Below are 20,836 nucleotides of genomic sequence, written 5' to 3'. Positions count from 1 at the left end.
CCTTTGGCAATCCGAGTCCATAAGCAGTGACTCAACGCAATTATTCTGTGTGTAACAATAAGTGGGCAGTCATGCAGATTTGTAACTTATTGGTTTAAGCATGAAATTAAACAAGCAAGAAAATTAATGAAAACTATTCAATTTTAGATCAGACTGGGCACAAAATATGAGTAAGTATTATAAATACAAGATAATCACATTTAAAAAGACTATGTAACACATAGGTTTTACAAATATTTACAGACATTAATCTTGTTAACTTGACTTCTAGAGTTTTATTCAGTAACAGGATTGACTGGCTGGAGAAAAAGAGGCTCACACACACACAAACACACACACACAAAAGCTGAAAGCTCTATTTTTGTCAGAATGATGGATTCTTTTCTTAAGTAACTTGTTTTGTTGCCTTTTGTTCCAAGACTATAAACATTATTAGCAGTTCTCCAACTGGCAAGAGAGGCTGAGATGTTTCACGTTCACCATTCTGGATTGCGTTTTGTTTTCTAACACAGTCCAAGAGTCAGAGAAGAGGCAATGGCTTCAATTTCCCTTTTGTGTACGCTGCCCTAGATTATCTTTCTTCTCTCTGCATCGGATCTTCCCTCCGAAGCAATGCATACACATCTGCTCCAGGGGCTCATGTTTACTCTGATAAGAGTTGAGTCGCAAATCCACTACAATCCACATGAGTTTACATATCTGACACAACCAACATTAACATCTTGTTCCCTGTTGTTTATTTGCTTCTCTTCATTGCTGACTTCCAACAGCCAAGCCTCCACACAGCTTTCGTGTGGCCACAGTTATTTCTGGTTGCACTGTGAGGTCATTTTGTACACTGTGTGTATAAGGGATAGGGCTTTCTTCTATGACTTCAGGCAGCATTTAGGAAACGCAGATTTCCTGCCCTCTTTCCAACTGAAGGCAAAGGTCAGCAAGTCTAACAATGAAGCACAGTGTTGCTGCTCAATATTTTAGCACAAGAAAATTTATCCACTAAAGCAAAAAGGACAATTGCAATATAAAATTCCTTGCACAGTGCCCAACCACATGCCCTGTCAAAAACACATGCCTGCAACTCAAGTAAGGATCTCTACCACTAAAACAACGCTACTATAAACAGGTTTTCCCCTAATGATAATCAAAGGCATAGTACATTAGAAATAGTACAGCCACTTCTTTGTAAGAAATATAGAATATATACATTAACAATACAGTTTTAAACTAAATTGATGTATTCCTTGCGGGACTCAACAGCTAATGGTCGTTTTCACAGTTTATTTCCATGTTATGGTTTGACCCATCCTCTCTGACTCCCCTTTGACCTATCAGAAGCATTACACTTAACGGTTGATTTTTCTACATAACTATTGCTAGACCAATTACCTCCTTCTTTTCACCAGGAATGTTACATCTAATGTACCATTCCATCTCTCTGTTGTTTTTCATGTTCAGGATCCAATCCTGGAACAAGTGTACCATAAGTTTTTCAGAGCAGTATAATATTGTTCAGAGCACCAAGATCTTGTTATGTGCTTGTAGTTTTTAAATAGCGTTGTTCCCAAGCAATGAAAAGAATTATGAAAAAAATGATTGAAAATTGTTTAATTCATAGAATCATGGAATGGCCTGGGTTGAAAAGAACCTCAATGATCATTGAGTTTCAAACCCCCGGCCACAAGCAGGGTTGCCAACCACTAGACCAAGTGTTCATTAGGTGTTTCAGAGTTTGAAAGCATGGTTCTAGCTATCCTATATGTTAGCTTTTGTACTCATGTTCACCGTAGCTGTTCTAACTCATTTGGAGGAAATGGGGTTCCAGATCTGTGGCAATCAATGTGGTGTATTCACGATCATGTCAATGGCAAGCCCCTTTTCTATTTCACTTTATGTCATATAATGGCTTGCTGGTTGTTATGTAGTGTCTTAAGTTTTCCTAATTTTAATTTCTAATGTGCTCCCCAGAAATCGATACTTTTGATTTACATGCCTTTTTATATAATTTCCAATTGTATCATGAGAAGGAAGTACTGGAAATTTTTAGCTGTAGCTGTATAAGGATGGTTTATACTGTACACAAGAAAATGTCTTCCCAGACCGCACTTGTGGTTTGCCCCATTATCAGCCTCAGACAGTGAAGTGATACAGAGGCTTCAGAGCAAGGCACAAAAAATCCAACGCTTATCAAACATCAGAAAACTTTCCCCACGCCATTTTTTCTGTTCCCCTTACTCTGCTGGAAACTAACTTTTAAGAGATTGTTATGTCCCTAAGCACAAGGCTGCCGGTGATATTCTCCAGCAACTTCTGTTGTAGAAAACTTGGCTCCTTTAGATTGCTCACAAAGGCTCCTGTAGACCTCTACAGCTTTTTTATTTCATAAAAATTAATCTGAGCCACTTTCTCTGCCGCTAATGCTGGGACGTGCTTCATTCTGCAGGATCTGTGATGAGCACCCAGCCACTCACACACATGGCAGAACTCACCATGTCGGGTGCTCATCAGCACTCCACAAACTAGTCAAGTGTGGGGTGGAATAAGGATGCATGCAGAATAGAAATCAAGCTGCTTTTCCTGAATGGCTTTGGTGAAATTAAATCTCTCCACCTACTCACTAACTTCCTCCATTTAAGCACAATTAGCTAAATGACACGCATCACTGTTAAAAAAAAAAACAACAACAAAAAAAACCCAACCAGGTGTGCTGTAGCTGGAACTCAGAGAAATACAAAAAATATTTACTATGTAGACAAACTACCTGTATATGAGAAAAACAGACTGATATAAACTTGGCATCAACAGCCAAAAAAGAAGAGTTAAGAATGAATGGGGAAGCTTTCACAGTTGCATCTTCAGTGAGGCAAAAGCAAAGAGAAGGGCCTCCAGTAGGGGGATCAGATGAATTCTTTTTTTTTCCTGCTGTTTTGACTTCTCTCCAGGTAAGGAGCGAGACAGTCAAGGAAGCCTGAGCCCTACTGCCAGAAGAGCAAAAGTATGTTCTTCTATGCTCAAGTTCCTGGCTCACTGCTGCCAGCACACCATTATTTTGCAGTCATTCCCATTTTTCCTATCGATTCACACTCAGGCTCTCTGCCTCTGTGTTTCTTACATAGGTAGTTCACAGGCTGCTTGAGGTGGCAGAGGAGACAACACAGATGGCTGAGCAGTGATGCGAATGAAATCGTAACGCATTTAAGACTTCTTCAAAGGGACTCGGCAACTGGGAGTACCTCTTTCTGTTTGGGTGGTGACCAAGAGTGATGGCACAGGTTCCCAGCATACCTGATGTGCTGGAGGGCCTGCCAAGCTAGGCCTCTACTTTAGCATGGAGTTTCTCTGCCCAAGGGAAATCAATTCCCCTACACTGATTCACTGAGTTGCAGCTGGTTAAATACTCCCCTCTGCATGCTTGGTAAGCACGCACACGCGGGAGCACATGGTCTGCAGCTGCAGAGAGAAACCTCAAGGGAGGCTGATCTATTGATGTGCCATACATGGCCTGCCACCAGTTGAGAGGGCTTCATCTGAGGGGATAAAATACTTATCTTCAGCATCATATGCTCTTCTTGCTGTTCTAGATAGAGGATCAGTCTACGTCAAACCCCTCCCTTATCCATAAAAATCGCTCAGATCCATAGAACTAGTTCAAAAGGGAAAAAAACTGATTGCAACGCTGGGATCCCCTGGGTTGCCTACAACACTTTCTTCCCCCTCTTGCCTTCCCCATGTAAGTGCCAGGAACCATTTGCTGTTATCTTAGGCTTCTTCTTTCCTGAGAATGTAGAAAAAAGGTTGAAGAGCACTTCCCATGGGCTTTATTTTGCCTTTGTCTATGCTGCCGTCAAGGCAGCTTTGGTGGCCAGGACCACCAAGGCTCAGCGTGGGGACCAGGCAGGCTGTAGACTTGACTCACACCAAACTACAGCTACTGCATCCAGCGTTACCTGTTCTCAGTTTGACTGGCAATTTCAGTGCAACTCTGCTCCCTATCTCAACCAGGTGCCACTTTCAAGGCAAGAATGATGGTTTTCTATGTTACAGGAACTGTTTTATGCCAAAGCAGAGAAGAAAAAGATCTGAATGAGGGAACAGGACAGAAACACTAACCTACTTGACCAGAGGAGCCAGAGGGAGAGTAAGTTAGCCCACATCTTCCCAGCTGAGAGATCGTCTGGTTGAAGACAGATTCTGCATCTCAGGAGATAACTACTGAGAATGCCAACAAGAGAAAAACAAAATAAAAAGCTAGGTCACTGGGACTACTAAGTGCCAAGAGGCATGAGAAACATATGCAGAAAGGCTCATTAATCATAAAATACTCTTATTGCTCCCTCCAGCTCCTTGCATTGGGGATCCAAGATAAACACTGGAGTTTTAATCTCTTTTCAAGAAATTAAACCAAACTACATGAATTCTCAATTTCTCCATGTTTGGGTTTCTAAGCAATAAGACTTCAGTATAACTATCCCATGCCAGGTACTAGTTTCAAAATGGAAGTCAGACCTCCGTAGCATCTGACAGTGGGAGGTCTGAGAGACAAGCACATTACCAAATAAGTCTATTTCTCTGAAGACACTGTGGGATTCCCCCCCACTTATATGAGAAGCGGCTGCTTCTTTTTGTTGGTGGTGCTCGAGTGTTTTTAATGTAAATGCAGTAAATGCATTTCCCCTTCTCCAGAAAATGCTCCCAGGGTATTGTGGCACCATGAGAATAAGGCCATGTTTGGCCTCTTGCTTGAATGAAGCAAAAAAGTTTTTCCTGAAGAGAATGCAGGAGAAGAATCCACAGTCAGGGTTCCAGGGGAGATCAGCACCACACTCAGAGGAGAATGAAGAGGCTAAGAGCTCAGGATTGGCCTCAGAATTTTCAGTCTACTGATCTAATAACAATTTTTATGCTAGTACAATAAAGATCTCCAAGTCTAAGATATGAAAATAAGGTCCACACAATTAAATGCTGAAGTAAGTTGTGGTGAAATCTAAAAAGAAGGCCCTAACTACCTAAGATTGGCCAGCTGCTCAAAGCACGTAGTTCTTCAGTTTAAGGCACAACTACCATACAAGAATATTAGAACACGTTTCTCTCTTACTCTTGTCCTTAGAAGGCACTCCACATAAAAGAGCATTTATCCTAGTAGTTGATGTGGACTGAAAAAGTAAAACAGCTAAGGATGCAGGCCCTACTGCACGTCTGCATCAACACCACTTCAATACATTTCCATTTTTCCATTTCCTTGATCCTATTAATCCTCTACCACGTATTTCCTGTCCCCCTACCTTTTTTCCCCTGCTAGAGTGTAAGCTTGCTTATGAGCAACAAAATGAAAAGGCTGAGCTTGAAACACCTTCTAAAAAAAAAAAAGTTTGCTTATTTTTTAACCAGTTTCATTGATAGTGGTTGCACGAATAGCTATTCTGTTGCAAATGGATGCATAGTAAACAGTTGCAAAGAGGTGAAGGTGAAACAAGAGCCTAGGGAGGAAAAACTTCTCAGTCTACTGCAGAAGTCCCATGCAAATCCACACTCTCACCTTAAGTTACCAGATAGAGGTAACCAACCACTGCAGATGCCTGAGTCATCTCACTGCTGGTGTTCTGCACACGCATGCTTCAAACATGGCAAAGGGGATACTCTTATTTCAGTGGCTACCCTAATTAACACGTTCTCTGTTCATCACAGACCTCCTCTGCATCTGCCAAGCACAATGAGAGGGGCGGGAATAAAGGGAGGAAGATACTCTGCATTTATGTTTCTGTTAATTCAGCAAGAGAAATAGATCAAACATTCATTTATTCTGTGTTCCAGGACACTTCTAGACACTATATTATAGTTTCTCAGATACTAGTGTCTCCCTCACCTACATATTCACACTAATCCATATAAAACTATGACTCATTATACAAAGTTCCATCCAAAAGAGTAAGCCATTCATCCTTTGGGGGAGGAGGAGGAGAGGGGAAATTAAGAGCTGTTTCCAATTTAATTTGCAGTCTTTACATTTTTGTTTGCTTCCACTGGAAAGTATGGTGCTAATTTTTCTGCCAGCTTGCAACCACGGTGAGATTTTAAGCTGGTTCATTTATATCTACTAGTAGGACCTCTAGAAAATGAAACAAATTAGAAGTATATTTGTCATGTGCCTCTGATCAAAATGCCAGTTCTGCATGCCAGACTAAATATTTACACCACGTTGGGGATTTAAAGGTTTTAAAATCTCCTACCATTGTTTTTTGTTTGTTTTTTTTTAAATAAAAACAAAACAAAAACAAGAAGCACCACACAAAAACAACTGGATGGCAAAATATCAGAGTTTAAATGGCATGCTGTAGCTGTCACGCCAACTAGCCAAGCTTCACCACTGTACCAATAGCACAGAACCTTCCAAACTCATCTTGAAAAAAGGAGAAAAGTAACAGATTCACTTACAATCCCCTGCAGCATATCCACTCCTTTTGCTTTCATACAATAAAGGACATGCATGCCCCACCCTTTTTACTGTATGTTCTAGTCAAAAACATGGTTTCCTGTGTGCAAGTAGTTCTTTTTTGGCAAAGGGTTTGTTCTGAAATGAAGCTGCAGAGAAAGCAGTAATGTGGAGCAGGTATGTGTTTTAGTTCCTACATCACTTACATTGACGTGGGAGTTTTAATGACATATTCCCCCTTTCCAATGTGACAGAGGACAGGGCTTTGATTTTCTTCCCATTTTGTGCTCTTTGTAAAATTTCTGATCTTCTTTCCAGCTACTTGTTGGCTTTGCATCACTTTCTCCATCATTCCCTAATCCAATGACTCCAATCTGTCAGCTGCACACAACGTTTACAGCTATTTCAGCCAATTGCCCTCATCTTGCTCAGTTTTTTGTTTTTTGTTTTTTTTTATTTTATTTTTTATTTTTTCCCCAAACAGTACCTATATGACAGAGTGGTCAGTCATTCCTCAAGCAGTTCATTGACTATTCCCAAAGGGAGCATCGCTGGAGAAGTGCAAGGACTCTCCAGGGACAAGGACCAGCCATCACCTTGCTAGCACTGAGACGGAGGGAGTCCATTGGGTTGCTGACCCCCAGGCTCACCCAAGAGCACCAAACTCTCTCAAGAACACCTGGTACCTTCTGCCTGAGCTGTCCTACAGCTCCTCTTCTTCTCAGGGGGAGCACCTGGAAGGTCTGCCCTACAGGAATATTTTGGTGAGCAGTTGCAAGGGTCACAGAGACCAGACACCTCAGGTTAAAAGCAAATAATGCACAGGAAAAAAAAAGAAAAAAAAAAACAGCCAGGTGGCATTTCTGCAGGTGATGAGTCAAAGTGCTACAAGACTTTCAACACTATTTCCCAAATTAAACAAATTTAATTCCAGATTACTCTGCTAATGATTAATGCATCTTACAACATCTTTGTTGGCATTAGGCTTTCCTGCAGTTATTCCTTTTTAAAGCGTGAACCACGCGTGAACACCTCCACAGTACTCATGTGTTAGTGTTTTCAAGTGTCAAATACTCTATCCAGGATGACTGTTGGTCTCTTTTCTTGAGGTCCCAATTAACATCAAGATACAAGGAGGCAAAAGTAGCACAACATATGCTCTACACCTCTGCCGGGCTCTTTATAACTACTTCTGGCAGCTCAACTTGCAGGGGCTTCCCTGAAGCAGCACACTTGGAACTTGTGTCCACCATGAGCTCATGAGGCACGTAAAGCTCCTCTGTGGTATAAACACCCTCCTCTTCTTCCCTAAGAAGGGGAGCAGGAAAATTCTATCCCATTCTGCAGGAAGATCTTCATCATCAGCATGACAGCAATAGCGCGCTAGGCTGTAACACTCCATCTGAACCATAACATCACACGTGCAGCACACTCAGCAAACATCTAAGGCATTAAACACGGCATGGGAATGGTTTAGGAAAATTAGACCCGCAGGTAAATATTTTAAAATCGCAAGGAAACAAATCTATGCTTTCAAATGCCAGCATGAAGTTCCTTGGGGTCCAGCTGCTGAAGAAAGGCTTCTTGTTTGAAGAGGTTCTTCACAACTTCTAGCTATTTAAGCTTTATTTTGCTTTATGGTTCACAGCATTGTGTATGATGTATTTAAAACTATAAGGCTATTAAATTTCAAAAAACTCTCCCCAAAGGGCAAAAAATGCTTTCTTGGAGCTGATCAGTAGTGGTCAATTAAAACATTTTTTCATCGAATCACACAATGGCCTGGGTAGAAAAAGGACTACAATGATCATCTAGTTTCAACCCCCCTGTTATGTGCAGGGTCACCAACCACAGACCAGGCTGCCCAGAGCCACATCCAGCCTGGTCTTGAATGCCTCCGGGGATGGGGCATCTACAACCTCCTTGGGCAAGTTTCTTCTGGAACTGGAACCTCCTTGTTCCAGTTTCTTCTTTTTAAGTAGCATTATATTTCATGGCTTCTAAAAGAAGTGGACACTTGTTAAAAGTAGAAAAGGCAATGGCAAAAATAAAACAATTTTTTTTTTTTTTTAAAAAGGGAAGAAATACAACGCTAGATAACTTTAAACCCTCTGCACTCCTAAAAAAGGGCACATTAAACCACAGCCTCAGTCACAAACCTGCAGCAGCAAATCAGCACTAGCAGGGGCGAGCTGCCACTACCACAGCCGGCAGTGGGTTGCAGTGCCTTGCCGTACCCAAAAAACGTGGGCACGCATCCTCTGTCCCCACACCCGCAGCCATCTCAGATGGAGCTGGTGCGCTCCCACGAGCTTTCCAGTCACACCGCAGACAGTGGTGTCAAGCCTTTGGGCAATAATTAACCTACTTCGCAGATAGTTGGGCTTTCTAAAAAGCTTTAAAAAAAAAAAAAAAAAAGGAAAAACAGAAATATTGCCAAGAGAGGGACCTCCATCCCACTGCTGTTCTCCTTTCCCCCATGAGCACATCACCCCACGCCCACGTGGCGCTGGAAAAAGCCAGTAAGCAGGGTACCGTGGTGTGCCGTGTGTCAGGAGCTGTGGTTTCCAGATGAAACACGTAGCAAAGATATTGCGCCCTTTTGACCAGAATTTTCCATTAGCAATTGAACACAAGTTAGGAGAAAAAAAAAAAAACAAACAACATATACATATTTATGTGAGAGAGAAACGTCTGAATTTCCTCTCGTGCTGACATGTCATAGGACAGCTGAGATTATTGCTCTACGATAAAGTTGAGGAAAAAAGGCACACACCAGGTGTCAGACATAGAAAACACCCATAAGCAGCAGCCACAGGAAAATATAATAATCAGAATAAACTCCAAACTAAGGAGAAAAAAAAAAAAAAAAAGAGAAGGGAATGTGTTTTGCTCAAGCTCCATCAAGAGATCGGCAGCGTTGCCCTAAGAACAACTTTCTGAGGAAACTATGTGACCAATTTACATCTTCTGTAGCAATGATTTTCCTCCCCGAGCTGTTTCAAGAGGAAGGTGCCCGTGGGCGGTGAATGTTAAAAATAAAAACAAACACTGAAAAGCTATTTGTAAACTGCTGCGCTTGGGAGACAGCTCGGGGTTTCTTCAACCATAGAGGGAGCACACCTGCAGAGTGAATGGCTGATGGAGTCACCTGCCCTATAAATACAAGAGACAGCTCTCACACAGCCACCCCTGCTCTGTGCATGGCTCAGGAGAAAGATGCTGATCTGTCCATCTTCAGAGGAATATCCCAAGTACAGAGTGCCAGAATACACAGAAGGCAAGGGATGAAGAAACACACTTTACCCTAACATCAGCCTTTGATCTTCTCATCCTCCCACCCCAAAATAATGCTCTGAAGGCATAAACCAGAAACCTAAAAGCAAGGCAGGGTGGGCACAGGTGTCCCAGCTATGGTGGGATGCAGCGATGGAGCACCCACCACAGCTCCTTCCCTTCCTGCCCACTGCACAGAGCTGCAGCCCAGCCACCTGCAATTGCTGAATCCTGCAGAGATCCTTATGTCCCTCAGTATGCAGTCATTTCCTATTCAATTATTTTGTATCGGATAAGGCAAGAGGACTTATTTAACAGCACTTGCACAGGCTGGCTCCTGTATGCTTTTCAAACAAAGACAGGTCAGAGCTCTGCTCATGCTTCAACCAATAGGAAAGCAGGAAGCTTCCAAATTTCAGTGCAGCATCAGTTCTCAAAAGTTAAGCTCAAAAGCTAAAACCTAGTCTCAACCAGAAGCAAGTTACTTTTGAAACATGATAGCTGCAATCAGTTGAGAGAGACAGGTACATTACCCACCACCACCAATGCTGGAAAATCTGCATGTAATGGAGATGGGCAGGTCTCCAAAGCTGGTGTTCCAACAACCCTGGTATGTTTGCCCAGAGCTTATCTGAGCTATTCAAACTCACTAGTGTGCAAAGTTGGATGGAAAGGAAAAACCCTTCAGATGTTGTAATCCTGCAAGTTGGACTTAGGAGTTAGACTCAGTGAACCTTATGGGTCCTTTCCAACTTGAAATATTCTATGATTATATGAAGGTGGGAATCTGGATGATTAAAGACTGGAATTTGAGTCTAGAAATGAGGGAATGGATCTTCTCTCTTTTCCTTAAGACAAAACCAGTTCTTTGCTTATTAGAACAGTAACAGAACACAGTGTATTTCAACTGACAATATCACCATCACACAGACCAAGGGCTTGTCACAGAGCCCACAAACAAAAGGCTGCTTCCTCCCATCTAGCCTGCATCACCTGCTTATGGGGCTGCACTGTCAAGAGATGGGGATGTCACCAAATGATCACACAGAGAGGAACCATTGGCCAGAAATGGAGTGAGGTTGGAGTAGATAAAGAGGTGTCTGAAGAGAAACCAGCCAGCCAAGCAAAGCCCCTCCAGTATCAGTGTTTACTCCCTGCAGCATGAGTGCTGTTCCTTCACTTCGAATCCTTCTGCTGCTGAGCACTGCAGTAGAAACTTTTATGTTATTTTAGTGCAGACTGTAAAGACTTTGCTCCTATAAAGTTCTCCTGTGATGTTACCGACCTTGTTACTCCTTACACTACTCTGGTTTCCATGAAACAGAAGAAAAAATAGTTTTAAAATTCTGCAAGTGATTCAAACAAGTGCTGTGCTCATCTTCAGAAATGACTGGCATCACCTTCAGATCAAAATATCTACCCCAACTCTATAGGAAGGCTTCATAGCTTCGAGTTCTGTATAGGTAACACTTCAACAGCACGAAAAAAAGGAAGATGAAAAGCAACAGAAATATTTGCAGCAGCCAACTAATACCAATCCCAGTCTTCCTTGCAAGACCAAGCAACTTTCACTAAATTAGTCTTGATAGCATCACAGTTCACTGAGGTAGGGAAAAAAAAATTAATAAAGTCAGGGCAGTCAGTGGAGGAGGGAAATAGGGAGGCATTGTTTATTTGCTGACAGTAGGTGCAGCGAAGAACAACAAGAAGTATTACACAGATTATGAAATACAAGTCATACACGACTCCATGTACAACAGAACTGGTGCAATACATTTCCAACCTTGAGTTTTGCTTTAATAACTGGAGCTAGACAAAACAATTAGGCTGTAGCAGTACCACACAGCAGACCAAGTCTCCTTCACTTTGATCTTACAGAATGGTAAATATATATATATATATAAAAGGAAAGTTTGGAGATGATTTGGATGATGCTCACAGCCTTTTAAGCTTGGAATTTGGTGGTTAGTGCATTAAGCATTACTCACTTTATGAACAAAGTGGAAAGTTAACACAAATTGGCAGATGACTAACTGTCCAAGAAACAGATTACTGAATGAATCACTGACTCTACTTTTAGTCTAGTAATAAGACAAACGAAGAGGAACAAGAAGGGGAAAGAGACAAACATAAAATTTCCTTGCAGAGTGCTGATATTCACACTGCCTTTGAGCTTCCAGCTATGACAAACTACATAGCAATTTGGCACATATCACCAGTTTTAGATTCAGGTGAGCTCACTGACATCTCCCACAACTGCTTCACGTTGTCAGCTCACTGGGGTTTCCACACCAGGTATTCTGCACCATGTCTTCCCTCAGCACACATTTAAGAACAGCTGTAAGAACAAATGAGGGGTTTGGATAAAGTTAAACCCCTGAGTGGAACAAGCAATGGTCAGCAGGCTATAGGTTCAATGCACAGGAGTACCTCAGCAACAGCAGATACCTGGAGCTGAGCTAAAACAGAACTGAAGTTTCCCAGTTCAAGAGGAGGACCTTACCCAACATCTGCAGGTATGCTAACAGAATTCTGGACATAAGTCTGCCTAATATGTATGGGTTGCATTCAGTTCTGCACAAAGTCATCACAGCTTTTGTCAAGGGATAAAGGAGCAGTGCAGGGTGGTCTGAGTGGATCCAGGCTACTCTCCAAATGACTGCTCTCCAAAGATGCCAGCGCTGCTCCTCCATCTCTCCCCTGCTTTAGCTCTGCTGGTCTTTGGACTTGTGGCTCAACTCTTCATATTGGCAAAAAATTAGCCAAGGCTGACTGGAAGGTGATTTGCCATATGCTGGGTTGGAATGCTAAATTGGCCCAGTGAAACTCAACAAGCACATAGCCAAGCAGAACCTCCTCCTTTCAGCTAAAGGGCTGTCAGCCAGCAACTCCTCCCTCTTGTTACAAAGCATGGAGTCCTACTTTCTCCTTCATCAGAGCAAACACAAGCCAGGGCTGCTCTGATCACCTGCTGAATCTGTTCCTCAGTGTCTCCAAGAGCAGATGCTTGCCATCATGTCTAGAGTGATGGAGGCTGCCAGAGAGACCTGGGCACAGGGTGGGCTGCAACCACTTGGCTCAACAAGCTCGCTCCAGAATCACCAGGCTAGCTTTCATCTCCTTTAGGTTTAAAATCTAAATTCCCAAGGGCTTGTCACAGCTGTGAGATAAATGACACAACCAGGTCACACCAGGCAAGGAGCAACCATAAACAGGTGGGAATAACAAGCTGTGTATCTTGCTAACTTAGAGGGAAGAGGAAGGCTTGCTTGACTGAGTTTTGTTTTCATCTAAGGTTTCATGCAATTGACTGTTGCAAAGCCCAAGTTAAACAGCCCGAGTCTGAATTCACACATCCCATGCCCCAACAGCAAGCCCTTGCCACCAAGCTGCAGGGCAGATAGCTGCTCACAGTTCCCTGCAGTATCTCCACACTGAAAAAAACAAGATGATGGTGGCCTCCAGGACATGGGGCACAATGCTGAGATGGCCATTGCGCTCTGGCGCAGCCCAAAGGCCATTGAGCAAATTTTAGTTTCATTTGAAACAGTTCCATTCTCTCCCTTGCCCAGGTACTTGCCAGATCCTGTGGTAAACTCAGCCAGAAGAAAATTAACTGTAGCAACAAAATGAATAACCTGACAATTTAGCTCTCGGAGCAGGCCCACTGTGGGATGAGGTGGGTGTCAGGGTGAGCATGAGGAAAGGGGTGAGATGATGCAGTGCACAATCAGACCCAGAATTCAGGTAGTGGCAGCATCTGTTCCCTTTCACCAGGCCAACCTTCAATGAGTTGGAAAGAGGTCCTTTTTTTTCCAAAGTCAGCAGAACGGAGAACATGGATGAGATTTAGAAGGGTTACTCATACATCACAACCCTATCCTCATGATGCTTCTCATAGCCAGGTTTTCTAAAAACATGGGGAAAACAGATCACCAAATCAAATCCACGTCCTTCCGAACTCTGAACAAACGCTGATGCCGTATTTTACACTCCTTACAGAACATTATTCTGGAAACTTCACTAAGAACTGTCCATAAATAAACTCCTTACGTTGGAAGTCGGCCTTTTCTTCTATACTGATCTGAAAATAGTAAAATCTCTTATTGTTGCCATGTAACAAACAACTGGATTTTCACATGTTTCAAAGTCAAATTTCCACAGACTTCTGCGCCTCTATTTTTAGCGTGCTTTTCCCAGTTAGAAGCAACCAAAGACCTTCCATAGCAGCCCAGTCACACAAGAAACTAACAAAAACACCCAAGCTATTTCAGTAAAATCCAGATTAAGTATATAGAGGTATTTAATCATTAAGGGGTAGGAGTTCCTCATCAATGCTGATGTCACTCTAGATTTTCTGTAGATCTGCCTCAAAATGCTTTTTTTTTTTTTTTTTTTTTTTTTTTTAAAGCACACATTACAAACAGATTGAGAAACACAGAACCATCCCATCCTTGTAAGGAACAACAAATCAGTATAAATAGCACAACAAAAGATAAAGAAAACATGGAGGTTTCATAATTGTTGGAATTCTCACTAAGGTGGGAGATGAGCTCCACCTCAGTCTTTAAATCATGTAACAGCATGAGCAGCTTGCAAGCACGCAACAAGGCTATAAATCAATGAAGCAGGTCAGAATACTGTGTCCGGACTGCAAGTAAGGTTGAATATGTTGCATCAAAGACTTAAAACTTGATACAGTATAACAGCATGGAGGGCACACTATACTTGTACGGAAGAAGCTGACCCAGCTGTCTCCAAGTTACAGTTTCAAGCTAAATGCAATATGCAGAAGTCGCTGCCTTTCTGAACTGGACATGGTGCGTACAAGATTTCAGCCTCACAAGTAAATAACTAAAAGGATGTCAGCATGGGAAAAAAAAAAAAAAAAAAAAAAGATGACTTTCTGATCTGCCTTTTTTTCAGTATCACTTTCAGTACTGGAAGACCTGCATTTCCTCCTAGGTAATGACATGCATCCTGCAGGTTGCTGTTTGTCCTCCAGCTCTTATTCTCTATTTACTTTCCCCTCCGGATGCCGTGATCTCAGCTCAACCAGCGCTGAGGGTCACACAGCAGCATCACTGTCCTCTCTTGGTCGGGGTAGAATTGAGGTGGAGAGCAGCAGCTCAGCCGGATGAGGTGTTGTGCCACTCCTGCCCCGCTCTCAGCATCTCTAGATTGTATTTTCCAGATATGCACCTCTGACATCAAGGCTAAACATCAGTGACGGGCTGCAGTGAAATCAGAGCACTGAGGAAACAGGAGAATGGAAGATTTTAGCACCACAGCCAGTAGTATGATGAGGGCTTTTTGGAGGGTATGTGATGGGGAATCTGCTGTGGCACAGCAAATCATTAAAGCTTCCATACATTTAAAAAACAAAAAACCTTGAAGCAATATTTTCCAACCTTTCACTAAGAGCAGGGGCCAAAACCACAGATTTTAAAGGTCTTCCACAGCTTTATTATTAGAAGTAGGAGCCCTACTGATACTGATGAGTCATTTGTATTGGCGGAAACCAAGAACACCCATTTTCTTCAAGTGTTACAAAGCTCTCAATGTGGTTTTCTATTCATTACTGGTCAAAGTATTTGACTAAAAACAAAACAAGTGACAAGAGCTCACCTTTTTGTTATGAAAGCTTGTTTTATGCCAGCTGATTTTGTTTACCGTGTTTTTAGAAATTAATAAAAAAGGAAGAAAAACACAGAAGACGACTGAGGACTTACAACTCAGTAGCAGTAAATCCAGAACTGCAGGAGGATAATTCACTCAGCTGATGTAAGGGCTTTCGTGACAGACTGAGAAAGAAAAAGAAAGGAGGGAAGAAAAAAAGCCGTAACAAGATCAGTTAAAAACCCCTAGTCAGCAAAAGCTATCATTTTAGGATCTGTATGAGTAATCAGAAGGGAGACTGTAAATAAAGAAACAGTTGTATACAAGAGGGCAAGTTTTCATCCTCATGCAAATGAAGGAATCCTTTCGCACTGTGGCCAGGGTTACTGCTGCAGGGATAGAAGCCAGGGTCTAGGAGACAGGAAAATTGCTGCAGGGGTAGAAGCCAGGCTCTAAGAGACAGGAAAATTCTGAAAATTAAAGACAGCTACAATGAAGGTTTTTAAAGGTTAATCAGAATTCTTTGCTGGCTTCAAAGGTTTCTGCTGGAAAAGGGGAAAAAAAAAAAAAAAAAAAAGAAAAAAAAAAAAGGCTACAGGGTAAGAGCCTGCAAGGTTGGTAATTCTCAAGAGAAAATACTACTTGCATGTGGGTCTTGCTGTATCCAAATTGGGAACAATGTATTGGTGGATGTTTTTGGTAAATCAAACATCCCATTCATAAAACCAGAAAACAAAACAAACCCCAGAGGGTCAGTCCTGCTGGACACGTGTCACATCCAGATGTACTTCAAGCACAACAAACAGCAGCCAGCCTGAAGGGCAGCATGCTTCAGTCTGACTAGGAAGACAGCACAACGGAAGCAGTGACCAGAGAACCAAAAACAACCTTTGCACGAAGGGTCAGCGCTGCCATACTCCTACTGTGGGCAGCTGACGGCACGGAGCTGCGGGCTGCACCAGACACGTGAGTCAGCAGGAGCAGCCCGCAGGAACTGCTGACACGTTGGATTGCTCGCACACGCGCCCAGTACACCTACTGCTAAACAGAGAGCAGGCAGCATGCAAATCGGGCCAAAAGTACACCTCCACACTCACAGTTCCTGTTTTCCTAGTTCAGGCTTCAATTTTAAAGCAATCACTAATGAAGGGAAGAAAGAAAAAAAAAAAAAAAAACACAACACAACAGAAAAAACAATCCTCAATGGATGTCGGCTATAATAAGTAGCTATGATGAAGTCTCAGGGGTCATTTTGTTTTAGCTGCTTTTATTTAAACAGACATAACTGCTTTGCCTCTTTTCCAAGAAGAGAACTGCTGCCACACAGCCCAGAAGAGCATGGTGATAAGCAATAGGCAGCTCCTGCTCCTCATAGCAGAAGACCTCTGAACCTGCGTACCACAACCCATCACTACCTGGGCTGTGTGCTGTCAAAGCTCAGGAACAAATATCAAGCTTCCAGCTTTCATGTAATCTCCTACTTGGGGGAAATGGGCAGTTTCCCAAATTCTCCTGTTCCTAATTGCTGCCTCTTCTGTTAATAGCATAGCAGAGAAGGTTATTGTTCAAGTGACACACAGATTTCAGAAGTAACTCTCACAGAAGCTGCCCCTTTTCAGTTTCAGCACAGCTGGTCATCCTCAGGTTGTTTCTCTGGCTCTCCCAGCAACACCACCACAACCAGCAGAGGAGCCTCCCAAGTCCTATTTTTGATTGATGGAGTTAGGCTGCGCAAGCAAACTCGCAGCACAGAGGTTTACCAGAACTTCATCCCTTCTTTCTTTTTATTTACCTGTTTGGAACGTGCAGTTGCTCTTTGATCCACACTTATTACTTCTGGGAATGCAGAAGCTTCAAGTCCATCGCTGGCCACAAAGACATTGGTATGCATTCCACTGCTTGCCTGCTTTAAAATTATAATTCATAGCCCAACTGTGGCACAGTGAGTAGCACTCTTTTCAATACACTACAAAGATGTTTCTGCCTAGCTATAAAGCAAAATGAACACATTGCAACTCAGCTGGCTGCATTCATACATTTTACATCTTCTCAATGCGAGCTTCAGATGAATGCGTAATATTCAGGCAGCTGCCAAGGTTAATGTCTTTTGGTTAAATTTAAAGAAACGATGACCATTTTTTTTGTAAAAAGCCGAGTAAGCAATTGAACACTATTCTGAAAAACCTCAGGGAATTATTGGGGGTGGGAATCTACTGCCCATTCTGCTACAACAAAACCGCGTGGGCACCTCTTCAAATATCAGCAGAGAACGACAACGACAGGCACTACAAAGGCTCTATTCCCCATTCTCTTCAAGCATTTGTAGTCAGAAGGAGCCCTGAAGCAGCAGGAGTAAGCTGGGCTCACAGAAAGCCGATATTTCAGTTTAAATTGAGATTTTCTTCAGCATGCTAATGGAATGACTTGTGTATTTTCTCTCACATACTTCAGCCCAGAAACCACTAATATACAGTCGAGTACACTCATACACACCCAGAACCAGCAGAGATAGAAATTCAGACCCAGAGGTAAGAGATGGAAGCATCCATGCCTTCAAACCCCAGACAGATCTGCTAAACACTGTAGGTACGTTCCTGCATCTTGTAAACTGAGAAACCATTCAGGGAGCCTTCCTTTCAGCAAAAAGGCATGCATGCTTTGCTTTGAATATATAATCCGTGTTCATATGACCTAAACAAAAATTGCAAAAGACTGATTACAAGTCATGTAATAAATGCTACTCAACTTGCACCAATAGCTTATTGCACAAAAATGCCATTACTACTGAAATCATTACTTTGCATATATTAGTTACACATCTCATTTTTCAGCTGGAGCTGCAGACACTTATTTGCCGCACTCTAAGAGGTCTCTTAAAAAAAATAATATCTGTGCACGTGCAAAGAACATCATAGGCACACAATGAGAAAACACTTCTTTGTGTTCTCCTCTGAATTCTTTGAAAAGATGGGATCGTTCATTCTCCTTTTTCTATGGCTGGCAATATTTTTAGAAAAACCTTAAGGAAAGAAACTCTCAGGCAATCACAAAAAAAAAAAAACAGCTATCGCGCTTCTGAGCAAAAACACAAGCAAAGAAAGTTTTAGAAGAAGAAAGGGCGAGCTTTCTTCTTCTGCCACACAATGCACACTACACATCGTCTGTAGGGAGCTTTATTTCCAGCTCTTTGTCACTAAGTGCACACAGACGGAGACCAATACATAAGATCACTGGCAGTACAGGAATTTGATTAAACTCGTTAATCCCACCACATCTCTGAGGCCATCCACAACGCCAAAGGTTAACCACAGTTTCCTCACGCTAGGAGCATCAAGTCCAAGCCTGTTTACTGGAATTTGGACTGTCGCTCTGAGCTAGCATCTCCAACTTTCCCTTGTACACAGCTAAGAGGAGCTGCCCATCTCCTCCTGCAGAACAACCAGCAAAGCAAAGCAGGGAGGAGTGGAGGGTGTCCCACCCACATCCTGCGAGACACCAACACCAGCAGATGTCCCAGATGCACCCGAGGTGAGGAGGACTGAGACAACTGCCCTGGCTCCCTGCTCCCAGTGCAAGGTCTGGCACACACCAGTGGGGATTTGTCAGTGTGCCCGCACCACTGCAGCGGTCAATGTCTTTCCAGTTGGGAAAGTCTTCGTGAATTGCACAGCAAGCACGTGTTGGAAGGGGAATTTTATGGCTTGCTGGCTGTCAGGCACAAAGCCTTGTAAAACACTGCTTTAAAGCTGTTACTACAACAGCCCCACATGGGGTGTTGCCACTTCATTCCCTCCACCTCAATGCATTTTGGTATTGACGCACCTGGAGATGTCAGTGTATCTGAGCATTGCCAACCTCCCCCAGCAGCACAGCACAGCCTCGGATTGTCCCCAACCCGAAATGAGCTGGAGACTCCAAACACCCAACTACAACAAGTTTAGAGACAGATGTGAAGTCTTAGAGAAATGGGTTTGTGTTGAGAGAATGCTGACACACCTTCAGCTACAACAAACTGCACTTTCACAACCACTCCACCATCCCAACACACCATTCCAATGGGCTGCCCGCCGCTCCCATTTATTATTATCCCGGGCAGCGAGGAACACGCTCTGCTCCACGAGGCCGGTGCCAGCTCCCAGCACACCCAGAGTAACCCACAAATAGCCCGTGCCACATGAGGAGCGCTGCCACTTCACACCTCGCCACGCGCTGCGGCCGTGCTCGGCATCTCCCCACAGCCCCGAGCCAACAGGGAAGGAGGAAAGCGGGGTGAGCCCGTGCACCCCAATGTGCGGCGATGGGAGCGGGCGGGGTGGGCACGGAGGTGGGACAGGGCCCACGCGTACACACATACCCGTACATATATGCGTGTATAGACACGGGTACATACACATCGCGTATAAATAGGCATATATACGCGCACAGGTACATATATATGCGTATAAATAGGCGATACGTACACCCAGAAGACCACTTGCGCTCCCCCCGTTACGCAACGCGTGGTTCCCCTCGCAGCGCTCCCGCACCGCAGCCCCGCGCAACAGCTGCTCGGGGCCGAGGAGGAGAGAAGGAGGAGGAGGAGGGGGAGAGGAGGAAGGCTCCCGCCCGCCGCCGCCCCACTCACCTCGCCGCGCCTCCGCGCAACTTTGGGGGTCGCCGCTGTCGCTGCGCTGCGGCCGGGGGAGCTCGGGGAAGGAGCGCTGCTGCCTGTTGTTGTTGTTATTGTTTTGGAAATTGTTGTTAACCGCTCTCTGCGGTCACCGACCTACACGCGGCCCTCCTCCCCGCTAAATACGAGGGTGTTTATTGGAGAAAAAAAAAAAAAAAAAAAAAAAAAAAAAAAAAAAAAAAAAGCCGCGACCCAGAGGCTCATCACATGGCGCTCGCTTTGAAGCGGCTGCTCCCTGAGCCGGAGCCGTGCGGGGAAAAAATAAAGGGGGAAGGGAGGAGGAGGGAAGGAGGGGGCTGGCGGGGGCCGGAGGAGGAGAGAAAGCCGCAGCGGAGAGAGGAGGAGGAGGAGGGAAGGGGGAGCGGCGCTGCCGGAGCGGCACCGGGGCCGGCGGCGGGGGCAGCCCGGGGCCGCGCGGCCCGGCCCGGCGCGGCGCGGGCGGAAACGGCGGAGGAGGAGGAGGAGGAGGCGGCGCTGGTGCTGCTGCTGCTCCGCGGCCGCTGCTGCCCCGCTCTGCCGCTGCCCGCGCCCCGCCGCCGCGCGCGCCCCGGCCCGGCGCCGCCCCCGCCCCTCAATCGCTACATTGTTGACATTCGCCAGGCTGACATCATCCTCCCCGCCCCGCTCCATTCACAACAACGCTACGCCAACGGCGCAGCGCGCCCTCCTTCGCCCGCCGCGGTCGCTACGCACGGAAAGATGCGTACGGCCGCTCCGCGAATAGCGGCGACGCGGACGCCCCGCCCCTCCCCTGCTGCCGAGGAGGGAGGCAGCGCATGCGCGTGGCTGGCTCGCTCCCCCCGGGATCTCTGTGTGTGTGTATATATGTATATGTGGTGCTAGCA

At 44.3% G+C, this 20,836-nt stretch overlaps 1 protein-coding gene across 6 annotated transcripts in view; it reads right to left on the bottom strand.

Moving 5' to 3' along the window:
• BACH2 (BACH transcriptional regulator 2) overlaps positions 1 to 20,182 on the bottom strand; it is a 183,095-nt gene extending 162,913 nt beyond the window's left edge. For all 6 annotated transcript variants that reach the window (XM_010707621.4, XM_010707623.4, XM_019613098.3 and 3 more), the window contains exon 1: positions 19,947 to 20,182. The gene's annotated coding sequence lies outside the window, so the exon portion shown is untranslated. The remainder of the gene's footprint in view (positions 1 to 19,946) is intronic.
• Positions 20,183 to 20,836: the final 654 nt, after the last annotated feature.

The sequence above is a fragment of the Meleagris gallopavo genome, chromosome 2 (assembly GCF_905368555.1).
Source record: "Meleagris gallopavo chromosome 2, MGAL_WU_HG_1.1, whole genome shotgun sequence".
NCBI classification, from domain to species: Eukaryota; Metazoa; Chordata; class Aves; order Galliformes; family Phasianidae; genus Meleagris; species Meleagris gallopavo.
This window is presented reverse-complemented; position numbering and strand designations above follow the sequence as displayed.